Below are 13,082 nucleotides of genomic sequence, written 5' to 3' on the forward strand. Positions count from 1 at the left end.
CGTATTCTTGCCACCTCTTCTTAATATTTTCTGCTTCTGTTAGGTCCATACCGTTTCTGTCCTTTATTGTGCTCATCTTTGCATGAGATGTTCCCTTGGTATCTCTAATTTTCTTGAAGAGATCTCTAGTCTTTCCCATTCTGTTGTTTTCCTCTATTTCTTTGCATTGATTGCTGAGGAAGGCTTTCTTACCTCTCCTTGCTGTTCTCTGGAACTATGCATTCAAATGAGTATGTCTTTCCTTTTCTCCTTTGCCTTTAGCTTTTCTTCTTTTCTTAGCTATTCACACACACAAAATAATTACAGCTAAATTTATTGAGTACTTAATAAATTCCAGAAACTGTACTAAGTGCCTTCTATGTATTAACTCATTTAATCCTTAGAACAATGTTATATTCATTATGGAAAATATTTTTTAAAGAGAGAAAACCAACCTTAATCCGCAAACCCAGAGGTAATCACTGTTGACATTTCTGGTGGACACTGTGGTATGCTGCCTGGAGCTTAGGATACAGCTGCCAGGAATCTTGGCTGCTGATGACTCACAGTTGAGTTGTTCTCCAGAATTACCTTCTGTGAAGGCAACTGCCTCACACTAGGTTACATCCCCGCCCTGGGGACAGCCCACATCCCATGACCGGTCACTTGTAAAGGTACAAGGCACAGTCCCTCAAAGATAAATAGTTGCTTATTTTTTAAAAAATGGGGGGTGGGTTCAGTGTGGGCTAGATCCCTGGTGGGAGATACTGCATGCTGCAACTCAGATCCAATGCAGCCAAAATAAATTTTTTAAAAAGGTACAAGGGACAGTCTGAGACATGCGGCTTCAGAACTCACCTCGTACACAAAGCTTCTGTGCCATCTGCCCTGTGGTTCACCCTCTCCCTCTGCCCAGTCCTGCCTCCCCTACAGGTGCTGCCTCTCAGACTATTCTGTGCTAAACCACCTGCATACAAATCTCTGCCCCAGAGTCAGTTTCCTGAAAAACCCAACCTCAGTCAACATTTCAGAGGATCAGTTCCAGCTTTTTTATTTTTGCATATATTTATGTAACTTTAAAAAAACCTATCCAAACTTAGGTCACCCCAACAACTTTGATGTTTTCTCATCTGTTGTTTTGTATGTTAACTTTCAGTTGATAACATTTTATGAATAATTTTGCATGCCACTAAGTATTTTTTTATACCACAGTTTGTGTAAAAACTGAGCATGTATTATTACATGCTCCCTGGGATTCATGTAATACATTATACTCAGTCTTACATTCTTGAATATTTTGATGTTTCCTGGTTTTCACTGTGGCAAACCCTGTAACTTAGACCAACATTCATCCCCAACTTCTCTCTCACTTGCCTGCCTATGGGATGGGAAAACCAAATGTTCCCATGTATTTTGTTTTCCTAACCTTGCTAGGAGTGGTGTAAATTCCATCCTTCAAGAAGTCAGCTGAAGATTTCTGAAGTTGAAGGGAAGTTCCAGGAAACCTTTTGCCTTCCAAATAAAATTGCACAGCCAAAAATGGTATCATCTCCTCCCTGTTCTTTCTGCTTGGTAAGGAATAGGATGTCTGGAGCTGTGGTAGCCATCTTTCATCCACGAGTAAAAAGTCAAGAAAATGACTTTCTAGTGGCAGGCACTTGACATTGGCAAAACCTAAATCTAGTGAGTCTACCTCCATGACTCCCATTTACCCTGTCTTGAGGCTGTTTCTAATTTGACAGCTATAGAAACCTCAGACTGGCTGGTTCGAGTTCAAAGCATGGGAATACTTTACAGGTCTGAGGGAATCAGAGTATCTAAGACCTGGGGTGTCAAAGATAGAGATGCTCTAGCTCATTCCCACTAGTGTCTTTAGGATGGAAGATGGCTCTAGATCTGGCCAGACTGCCAGCAAGTTGCTACAAACTAGACTTCCATTCATGAGCATGAACTAAAACTGGCCTGACAAAAGCAGCAGAGTGACAAGGCAGCCTAAGGAAATCATGTATCTAATAAGGGGATAATATTCAGAATCTATAAGGAACTCTTACAACTCAACAACATCAAATAGAATCCACTTTAAAAATGGGCAAGAAGATACACAAATGGCCAAAAAGCATATAAAAAGATGCTTAACATCACTAGTGATTAGAGAAATGCAAATCAAAATGGCTACAATTGAAAGCAAACGAATAGAAAATAACAAATGTTGGCGAGGATGTGGAGAAATTGGAACCCTTGTGACCTGTTGGTAGGAACATAAAATGGTACAGCCCCTATGCAAAACAGTGTGCTGCTGACTTAAAAAATTAAAATAGAATTACCATATGATCCAGTAATCCCCCTTCTAGGTATACATCCAAAAGAACTGAAAGGCTTTCAAAGAGGCACTTAAACACCCATGTTCGTAACAGCATTATTCACAATAGCCAAAAGGTGGAAGCAAACCAGGTGTCTATAAATAGATGAGTGATGAAGAAAATATGGTATATGCATACAGCAGAATATTTTTCAGCCTTAAAAAGGACGGGAGGGAGGGATTCCTGTCACATGCTACAACATGGATTATAAGGACATTATGCTAAGTAAAATAAACCAGTTGAGAAAAGACAAATATTCAATTACATTTATGTGAGGTATCTAGAAGAGTCAAATTTACAGAGACAGAAAGTAGAATTGCAATAGTTGCGAGTGGCTGGGAGAGGGGAATGGGGATTTGCTGTTTAAGGAGTATAGAGTTTCAGTTTTGCAAAATGAAAATATTCTGGAGATGGTTGCACAATAATGTGAATGTACTTAACACTTAGGAGGGATGGAGAAAGAAAAGTAGATCAAGATCACAGGGTCCCTCAGTGCCTAAGATACATATTTACTATCTTGGTCCCTTATTTGATGACCCTTGCAAATAATATTACTCATGGCACAGTGTGTATTTCGGTATTTCTTTGGTGTATTTGGTGCATGAAATAGGACCCACTCAGATCATGTTAAGCAACAGGAGATTTAATACAGGGAATCAGGAGCTTACAGAGTTACTGGAAAGTCTGAAGAGATAAAAGTGGGGCCTCCAGGAGTGCTTACTAGGACAAGACTGCTGGGCTGGTTTACCAGGCAAGAGGCGATCTCTGCTGTAGACAGAGAGCTGGGGCGTCCGGGGACACCTTTGGTGCTGTTGAGTTCAAAGACTCAACACTGTCACTGTTATCAGGAAGCCACCGCTGCTCCTGGGACTACCTCTCAGCATCCATGAAGTTAGTACCTAGACTAATTAGTAAAGCCCAGCGTGTTCACAGCTGAGTTTACTGGCAGAAACAGAGCAGGTGGCTCCAGCCTTCCATCCATCTTCCAAGTGCTTCTAATTGGCAGAAGCAGAACCCTAACTGCACGGAGATGGGGGAGGTGTGGTTTTTATTCTTCTTTAACACCTGCAGAGCGCTGAAGAATTGATGCTTTCGAACTATGGGGCATAGTCTTCTCCAGAAGACTCTTGAAAATCCCTTGGACAGCAAGGAGATCAAACCAGTCAATCCTAAAGGAAATCAACCCTGAATACTCATTGGAAGGACTGCTGCTGAAGCTGAAGCTGGAATACTTTGGCCACCTGATGTGAAGAGCCAACTCATTGGAAAAGATCCTGATGCTGGGAAAGATTGAAAGCAAAAGAGGGCAACAGAGGATAAGATGGTTAGATGGCATCACCGATTCAATGGACATAAACTTGGGCAAACTCCAGGATGGTGAGAGACAGAGGAGCCTGGCATGCTGCAGTCCATGGGGTTGCAAACAGTTGGACACCATTGGTGACTGAATAACAATGACACCTGCAGTCTCAGAAACACTAGAGGACTTCCCTGGTGGTCCAGAGGTTAGGAATCTGCCTTGTAATGAAGGGGACATGGGTTTGATCCCTGGTTGGGGAACTAAGATCCCACATGCCACAGAGCAGCTACTGAGCCCACGTGCTCTGGAGCTCACCTGTCACAACTAGAGAGTCTGCACCTCAGCAAAAGATCCTGCATGACACAACTAAGACCCGACCCAGCCAAATAAATATTAAAAAGAAAAGAAATACTAGAGGTTTGGCATAAATGCTGAGAGCCAGTTCAGAGCACCCATCACAACTGGGTTGTGGCTTTAGGCTCCTTCCGCCTCTTCTTGTCTCTGGCCAATTCCTTATTCCTTTACTTGAGAAATCTCTGACACTCCCTTCTCTACCTCCACCCCTACAGAATGGAATGCCCTTTGTGAACTTCCCTAGGTCTTAGCTCTAGCTGTGTGACCTGTGTAGTTCTCTATATCATAATAGCCCGGTTTCTTCTTTCGAGCTTCCCTGGTAGCTCAGCTGGTTAAGAATCCGCCTGCAATGCAGGAGACCCCTGTTCGATTCCTGGGTCGGAAAGATCTGCTGGAGAAGGGATGGGCTACCCACTCCAGTATTCTGGCCTGGAGAATTCCATGGACTATCTGTGGGGTCGCAAAGAGTCAGACATGACTGAACGACTTTCGCTTTATTCTTCAACTAGACTATAAATGCCTTAAAGGTAGAAACTTGGTGTATTATTTGTTAAGAATAATAAGTAGTTCCTATATTATAACATCCCAAATAGCGTTTCTTTTCCTGTTTTCTTTGCTCCATACTTTTGTGTGCTGATATTTATATGGTAAAAGCAAAAAAAGGTAACTTTCTGGCTTTTTGGCAGAGCAAAGAGTAGTTCCACCAATACTCTCTCTATATGTATCCTTATTTGACTCTCTGTGTACCTATATAGGTACAACTATACTCCAATAAAGTGAAAGTCGCTCAGTCGTGTCCAACTCTTTGTGACCCCATGGACTGTACAGTCCTTGAAATTCGCCAGGCCAGAATACTGGAGTGGATAGCCTTTCCCTTCTGCAGGTGATCTTCTCAACCCAGGGATTGAACCCGGGTCTCCCGAATTGCAGGTGAGTTCTTTACCAACTGAGCCACAAGGGAAGCCCCATATTCCAATAAAAATTAATTTTAAAAATACTTGAAGTTCTAAACTTCCAGAACTTCATGAATAAATTCTACTTTGTTTTTCACTCAATAATTATTACTTCTGTATAGTGAAACTTTCTTCACTCTCTGAAGTCTAAGCTTCTGTGGGATTTCAATTTTGTTTCCTCATATCTTCCATGATACCTAGTCCAGTGTCCTGCATAGTACGAAACAGGCTCTTAAGAGGTAAAAAATAAATATATAGATTGAGATCTTTCCAAGGGGAAATATTCATCAAGTTTTCTCCTCTTTACTGTCATATGTTACTTTCTTTTGGGGGTGACATTCAAATGTAATTTAAGTATGCCTCCGAGAAATCAGACCTCAACATTTTTGGAAATGTTTCTGTAGTCAGAGCTGAGATTCTTTTCCTCAGAGCAGGGCTGTGTTCACTGCCCAATTGTCTATTCCTGTGACTGAATGTGAAAAGGTTTCTTTTATGAAAATTGTGTTGCATGCATATAAAATACTCTTGGCCTGTGGATAATGCCAGATATAGTAGGGAGTTTTCTCTAGGGGACCAGTTTTTATTCTGCTCCCTGTCTCTTAACACAGGGCAGTCATAAAATCACAAGATCATTCAACAGTTTTTCTCAATCTTGGAGGAATCACTTTTTTAGGAAATGAAGTTTAAAAAGAAAAAAAAAAAGGAAATAAAATTCTCTCTAAACATATAAATAACCTATGGACAAGGCATAATGTTTCTAAAACTTTGACTTACGTCAGTTGTTCAGTCTCAAGAAAAAAATTACCATGAATGCAGATTAAACAAAGCCCAAAAGCATGTGAAAGGGAAAGAAAATAAGTACCTTTTTAAAAAATAATTATATTTAGCTGCTATTTTACATTATAGCTTCCCTGGTGGCTCAGATGGTAAAGAATCTGCCTGCAATGCAGGAGACCTGAGTTCAATCCCTGGGTCAGGAAAATCCCCTGGAGAAGGGAATGGCAACCCACTCCAGTATTCTTGCCTGGAGAATATCATGGACAGAGGAGCCTAGCTGGCTAAGTCCATGGGTTCACAAAGAGTCAGACACAACGGAGTGACTTTCACTTTGATATTCCATTCTAGGGGAAGAGCAAAATTCACCTCTGGAGTAAATGGAGATTCAGTTTGAGGAGAGAAAAAAAAAAAAGCCTTTGGGATTGTGAGCTAGTCTCTATGGGGACGATTTGACAATGAGAATTTTTAATACTCTGTTTGGAGTAATAAAATTACAGTGATTTGGACCTGTGGAACTCAGAAAAGAGATGAAGGAGAAGGAAATCTGAGCAAAATGGCAGCAGGCAGTACCTGAGAAGAAAATATAGTGGTAAATTCCCTGTGTTGAAAATAACCATAGAACTTTTGAATACTTATATTTTCTGTCCTGTGCTTACAGTATACTAATTCCTCTTGTAATTCTCAGACCTTCAGTAAGTCTTTTATGAACAACCACTTGTACAGAATGGTGCTTGGGGAGTAAATGAGGGGGCAGTGGTGACAAGTGGGATGAAGTGGGGCAAAGAGGAGATAGCAGCCACTAAAAAGCAGAAATTTAGAAACGATCGAAAATTCCTTCTTAACCTTGGGGTAACCTTGGGGACTCATAACCTCTGTATTAAAGAGCCAAGTAAACCTAGAGGCCTGGGACACTTGAGGTCTTTTGACGCTACACATGAAAGGTTAAAGCCTGATCCCCAAGCAACAGGAACAACCCCCAGATTGTGCAGGATCTGCCTGGATGGGCTGAGGTGCTCTTTAAGGACTTGAATACAGAGAATTCATAGAGAAAATTGGAGACTGATATTAAGACCCATTCATCTCACTGAAGAAACTGCATATTTAGAAACAAGAACAACGAAACAGAACTCTGTAACCTGTTCACATGTGGATCTGTGCATTCTTAGTAACTGTCACCATGGTAGCAAGGCAGTTTGACAGGGTGCCTTCTTAGCACAGTATATACAAAGGAGAGAGATAACAGCTCATCATGTACTGTCTTATACCTTCCTTATTTATTTGTGTTGATCCTGTACCTCTGACTATTATATTAGCCTTTGACACTTCTCGTCCTGATAGCATCAAACACAGTGCTAAGAATATATTAGGCGCTAAAACACATATACTGATTGACTGAATTGAATACATTATATTTCTGCTGTGTCTTCCTTTCTAAGCTATAGAGAGAGTCACCCAGCAGAAATTTGATTTTAAAAATGACTCCTGGGAATTCCCTGGCAGTCCAGTGGTTAGGAGTCTGCACTTTCACTGCCGAGAGGGTGGGTTCAGCCCCTGATTGGGGAATTAAGATCCTATAAGCCTTGCAACAATCTCCCCACCCTGAAAAAAAAAGAAAGAAAAAAAACCTCCTATGTTTATCTAGAGGATCGAAACTAGGCCATTTTCCTAATTGGACTGACCCAACGTGCATTTCAGATTGGAGGGGGTGAAAGGACAAAGATTAGGTCCTCTAAGACTCTTTATCTTATTAGAAGACTAACATGTGAATAGTAGATAGATGAGTAAGTAAATTCACTTGCACTAGTAAGACCGTTCAAGGCCCAGAGGCTTTTTGTGAAGACTTGCAGTGCTGTTTTCTGCTTGGATGCAAAGACAAGGTTGGCAGCAGTTCCTGAGTGAGTAATGTCAGGCCTGGGTTAAAGCCCAGAGGACAGGGAGTTCCCCAGATTTGAACTTCAAACTGAGAAAGCTTTTTGGGCATCTTATATTCAATGAACACTCAGCCTGGGAAGCCTTCTTATTATAATGTTTTGAATGAATGATAATTTTTAGTGTAGCCTTTTCCCTAATATATTCTTACATTTCATTTTAATTTTTCATCTGTATAATTGCCCTGCATGTCAATGACTTTCATTTCTACTCTTAATGTTTTGTTATTTCACATTTCTTTTTTAAAGTATTTAAATGTGGACATAACCTCTTTGTTTTAATAGCCAGGGGGAGTGCCTAAATTTGCCACTTTTAAATCTGGGTTCCTGTAGTTTCAACAGATTCTCAGCATGTGTCACCTCCAGCTTACAGATTGATATTCCAGTCATGTTTGAGGCTGAAAACAGCTGCAAGAATTTGTCCTTAGAATTCTTTAGCAGTTGCTTCCAGTTGATAAAGTCCAAATTTGGCTGGTCAGTGGATCAGCTACTGGGATGTGATTATCGTCGTGATATCACCCCACTGGGACAAACCACATGGGACCAGCCTCTCATGGGACAAGCTGCGGAGGTTGCCATTGCCAGAGAGGAATAGGTTAAATCCTTCCAAACCTGCTAAGGAATTTGACCTAGTTCCTGGAAATTAGAGTGTATAGTGAAAAGTATATTTGGTTGCAAATGTGTTTCTTTCCCAAAATTACTTTTGAAACCCTGTGAGACAGGGATCTCATGGACTCAGGTACCACCATTAATAAGCTTGACTAATTCAGTATGAAGTTTGGGGAGCAGACAAATAATATGACTTCATTTTATGAAAAGAATGTTTAGGTTTATAGTGGTGAATGTTTGTGAAGACACAGCTGACATGCTTCCAGCACTCTCCTCTCCTGTTTTTTGACCCTTTGTTTAAAACAAGGGCAGGCACAGGTGCTCAGTCAGTGTTGAAGAACTGAGGGAACAAATTTGAAAAGCTCCTCACAACCTGACTCCAGCCTACTTGTCCAGTTGTCGTATATCCAACTGCCCTCTCCCCAAAACATCTAATTTATACTTTGGCAAAATAGTTACTGAGTTGCCTAAAAATCTCTCCTGCTTTCCCAGTTCTGTACCTTTGCTATTACTGTACCAGTGGCCTGGAATACTCTTCTCTCATATCCCAGAATATGAAAAAGGTTTTTCAAGCCTCATTTCAAATGCTACTTCCTTCATGAAAATTTTACTGATGATCTCAATAAGGTAAAACCAAGCCTCTTTGCCTTCTAACTCATAAAATTCTGTACCTCCTGGTCATTTATTCTCAATTATTTTATCACATAATTATCTCTATAGTTAATGTATTACAAGCTTGCCATGTAGTAATCTTAAAGATTGGCACTGGGTCTTATTCATCTTTACAGTAACTCGCACATAGTTGATACTCAGTAATTGTTGTTGTTGTTATTCAGTCACTCAGTTGTGTCCAGCTCTTTGTGACTCCATGGATTGCAGCATGCAAGGCTTCCCTGTCTTTCACCATCTCCCAGAGTTTGCTCAAACTCTTGTCCATTGAGTCAGTGATGCCATCCCACCATCTCATCCTCTGTCTCCCCCTTCTCATCCTCTGTCTCCCCCTTCTCCTGCCTTCAATCTTTCCCAGCATCAGGGTCTTTTCTAATGAATTGGCTGTTTGCATCAGGTGGCCAAAGTGTTGTAGCTTCAACTTCAGCATCAGTCCTTCTAATGACTATTCAGGATTGATTTCCTTTAGGGTTGACTGGTATGATCTCTTTGCAGTCCAAGGGACTCTAAAGAGTCTTCTCCAACACCACAGTTCAAAAGCATCAATTCTTTGGCACTCAGCTTTCCTTATGGTCCAACTCTCACATCCATACATGACTACTGGAAAAACCATAGCTTTGACTATGTGGGCCTTTGTCGGCAAAGTAATGTCTCTGTTTTTAGTACACTGTCTAGGTTTGTCATAGCTTTTCTTCCAAGGAGCAAGCGTCTTTTAATTTCATGGCTGCAGTCACCATCTGCAGTGATTTTGGAGCCCAAGAAAATAAAGTCTGTTACTGTTTCCACTATTTCCCCATCTATTTGCCATCAAGTGATGGGACTGGATGCCATGATCTTCGTTTTTTGAGTGTTGAGTTTTAAGCCAGCTTTTTCACTGTCCTCTCTCAGCTTCATCAAGAGGCTCTTTAGTTCCTCTTTGCTTTCTGACATTAAGGTGGTGTCATCTGCATATCTGAGGTTATTGATATTTCTCCCGGCAGTCTTGATTCCAGCATTTGCTTCATCCAGCCCAGCATTTTGCATGATGCACTCTACATATAAGTTAAATAAGCAGGGTGACAATATACAGCCTTGATGTACTCCTTTCCCAATTTGGAACCAGTCCATTGTTCCATGTCAGTTTTAACTGTTGCTTCTTGACCTACATACAGGTTTCTCAAGAGGCAGGTAAGATGGTCTGGTATTCCCATCTCTTTTATAAGAATTTTTCAAGTTTGTTGTGATCCACACAGTCAAAGGCTTTAGCATAGTCAATGAAGCAGAAGTAGATGTTTTTCTGGAATTCTCTTGCTTTTTCTATGATCCAGTGGATGTTGGCAGTTTGATCTCTGGTTCCTCTGCCTTTTCTAAACCCAGCTTGAACATCTGTAAGTTCACATACTGTTGAAGCCTGGCTTGGAGAATTTTAAGCATTATTCTGCTAGCATGTGAAATGTGTGCAATTGTGTGGTAGTTTGAACATTCTTTGGCGTTGCCCTTCTTTGGGATTGGAACGAAAATTCACCTTTTCCAGTCCTCTGGCCACTGCTGAGTTGCCATATTTGTTGGCATATTGAGTGCAGCATTTTAACAGCATCGTTGCTTAGGATTTGAAATAACTCAGCTGGAATGCAAAAGTAGGAACTCAGTAATTAGTTGTTGAAATAATTATGGTATTCAATTTTACTAATGCTGTACTGTAAACCCCAGAAAATTTTATCAGTTTTCTTAATAGAATATAAATGTTGTTCTCATAAATGGACACTATTTAAACTCCCAAATAGATTGGAGTTGTATTTGTCAACATTTTCTTTCTAGTCAATTCTGTAAAAGATTGGAGCCCTCGTTAAGACAAAAGGACTCTCCCTGTGTTTTAAATGATGATGGACTTGTTTAGTTCTTTTAGTAACATCATTAAAATTTATATCTTGTGTTCCTCAGAGATCTTTTGAGTGTTTTTTCCCTAAGTATGTGTGTATCATTAAATGTTAATTCCTCTGATCATTCAGTTCTGTTGTTCTCACCTGTGTCACTTAAAGTTGCCATTTCCATCCATTTATCCATTTACATGTAGGGCAAAGGTCTTCATGGAGACTTTTGGAGCTGTGCTTTCTGCATATTAGTAAACATTTTTTCTACAAATGACCTTGTCTTGACACTTAATAATAAAACTAAATATTCTCTCCCGTTTTTAAATAGTTAGCTACCACCACATGCAGAGGTTGAAGAGAGAGGAGATGAAGCACAGATTATCCAAGAATTAAGGCTGGAAGTGAAGTGAAAGCTTCCCTCTTAAAAGCAGGCACACCACTATGTGTTTTATTTCCTAAAACTTCTAGTTCTCCTGAGGAAGGCGTGTAATATCTCATTCAGAAGATTCTAAGATTTAAGACAAAAGATGCAAAGAAGTGGAAAAAACTGTCCTTTTCAAAAATTTGAGATGGTCTTTATTCTGACCGCTACCTGAGTAGCAGTCCTAAATTATAACTTTCCAAGTCTCGTAAAAGCATTATTCCTAAAATAAATGATGCTTCAGTCAAACCCTCACCAGTTTTATTTTAAATGAAATTCTGTTTTTACCACGCTTCTTCTCTTGCTTAGAGCCGTGACTCTATGTCCTCTCTTTTTGTCACTCTCTCCCCAACTCATTTCCTTCTTTTCTAATCATATTTCTATCCTTCTTCTCATTATCTTTATTCTAAGTTATAATGTATGTACTTAAAATACTTTTACATTTTTAAAGTAATTTCATAGTCTTCCTGTCTTAATTGATGTTTTTCAGAATATCCATTTCTTATTGAAAACATCTGTTGAGCATCTGTGATCAGCCAGATCCTGAGCTAGGTAAGGAGATATAATCATAAGCAAATGATATAAGGCCCCTGTAAGGAGCTCATAGTCTACTGGAGATGGCATTTATTAAGTAAATAATAACATAATTTATTTGTCTAATAACTCAAAGTCTATGATAGAGTGGAGTCGAAGGTAGCTTTACTGAGAAAGTGAAGCTGAATTTTGTGAATACAAGTATGAATGAGGTATGAAGGGGCTTGGCATACTCCAGATAAAGAGAAAACGGGGTGGGGAAGGATGGGAAAAAGAGAAGACCAATGTGGTGGGAAAATTTTGAGCCAAGGGTAGAGTGATTTGAGGGGAGGTAGGTAGGGACCAGGACATGTAACGCCACTATGGGCTAGGTTATATATTTTGGACTTAATCCTAAGAAAAATGAAAAAGCTATTGGAAAGTTTTAAATAAAAAGGATATAATCAGATTTTATTATTTTAAAAGTAACTGTGGAGAAATTTAAGATTCAGAAGACCCCTAAAAAAGCTATTGCTGTAACATAGTTGTTAATGATCTTGGTTTGGACTAGTAAAGATGGGAAGAAGTATGTGTTTTGAAATTCTATTGTGGACAGAATTCACAGGACTTCGCTGTGGATGAGTATAGATCTGTCCTGTCTAGAAACAGAGGGAGAAGTGAAATGACTTCTCTTGAAGTATAGGAGTCTTAATCAAGATTAATTCATAATACAGTAATTCATGATGGAAAGATGCAGATAAAAGAAGAGGAGACTTCAATTTATTAGGATATAAATGCCATGCCTTGAAGTCAGGGGTTTTTAATTTCTTGTTTATAACTGTATCTCTAGTGGTTGGAATAGTGCCTGACACATACCTACTAAATAAATATTTGTGGAATGAATGTGTAGTGCCACAGTTACAGTACAGAAACTATCTAAGCAGTTGCCTTGGCCAAGACTCTAATTACAAGAAGAAAAATTTAGATTAAATTTACCGTCACACCTCACATTGCCCCTCTAAAGAGGTAATGAGAGAAAGCTTTGTTTTTGTTTATTTATTTACTTAATTGTTCCTGGTCTTGGTTGTGGCACATGGGATCTTTAGTTGTGGCATGTGTGACCTAGTTCCCTAATCAGGGATCAAACCTGGACTCCCTGCATTGGGAGCGTGGAGTCTTAGCTCCTGGACCACCAGGGAAGTCCCAAAGCTTTGTCTTTTAATCATGGGACGCTGGAGAATTTAAGCTAAGCAGACAGCTGGTCTATAGGAATAAAGAAGGACAAAATACTTGCCTGGGCAGCTCGTCTGGGACCAGGTGAAGGTCCTCGAAGCCTAGTGGCTTTGCAGGACCACTCTGTTGGAAACCA

The 13,082-nt window shown here is 40.0% G+C and overlaps 1 protein-coding gene across 1 annotated transcript in view; it reads left to right on the top strand.

Annotated features, from left to right (window-relative positions):
- The window catches only part of XPOT (exportin for tRNA), a 172,039-nt gene that overhangs the window by 7,677 nt on the left and 151,280 nt on the right, over positions 1-13,082 (top strand). The window contains exon 2 of the mRNA XM_070370529.1: positions 11,691-11,752. The gene's annotated coding sequence lies outside the window, so the exon portion shown is untranslated. The remainder of the gene's footprint in view (positions 1-11,690; positions 11,753-13,082) is intronic.

Source organism: Bos mutus, chromosome 5 (genome assembly GCF_027580195.1).
Source record: "Bos mutus isolate GX-2022 chromosome 5, NWIPB_WYAK_1.1, whole genome shotgun sequence".
Taxonomy (NCBI): Eukaryota; Metazoa; Chordata; class Mammalia; order Artiodactyla; family Bovidae; genus Bos; species Bos mutus.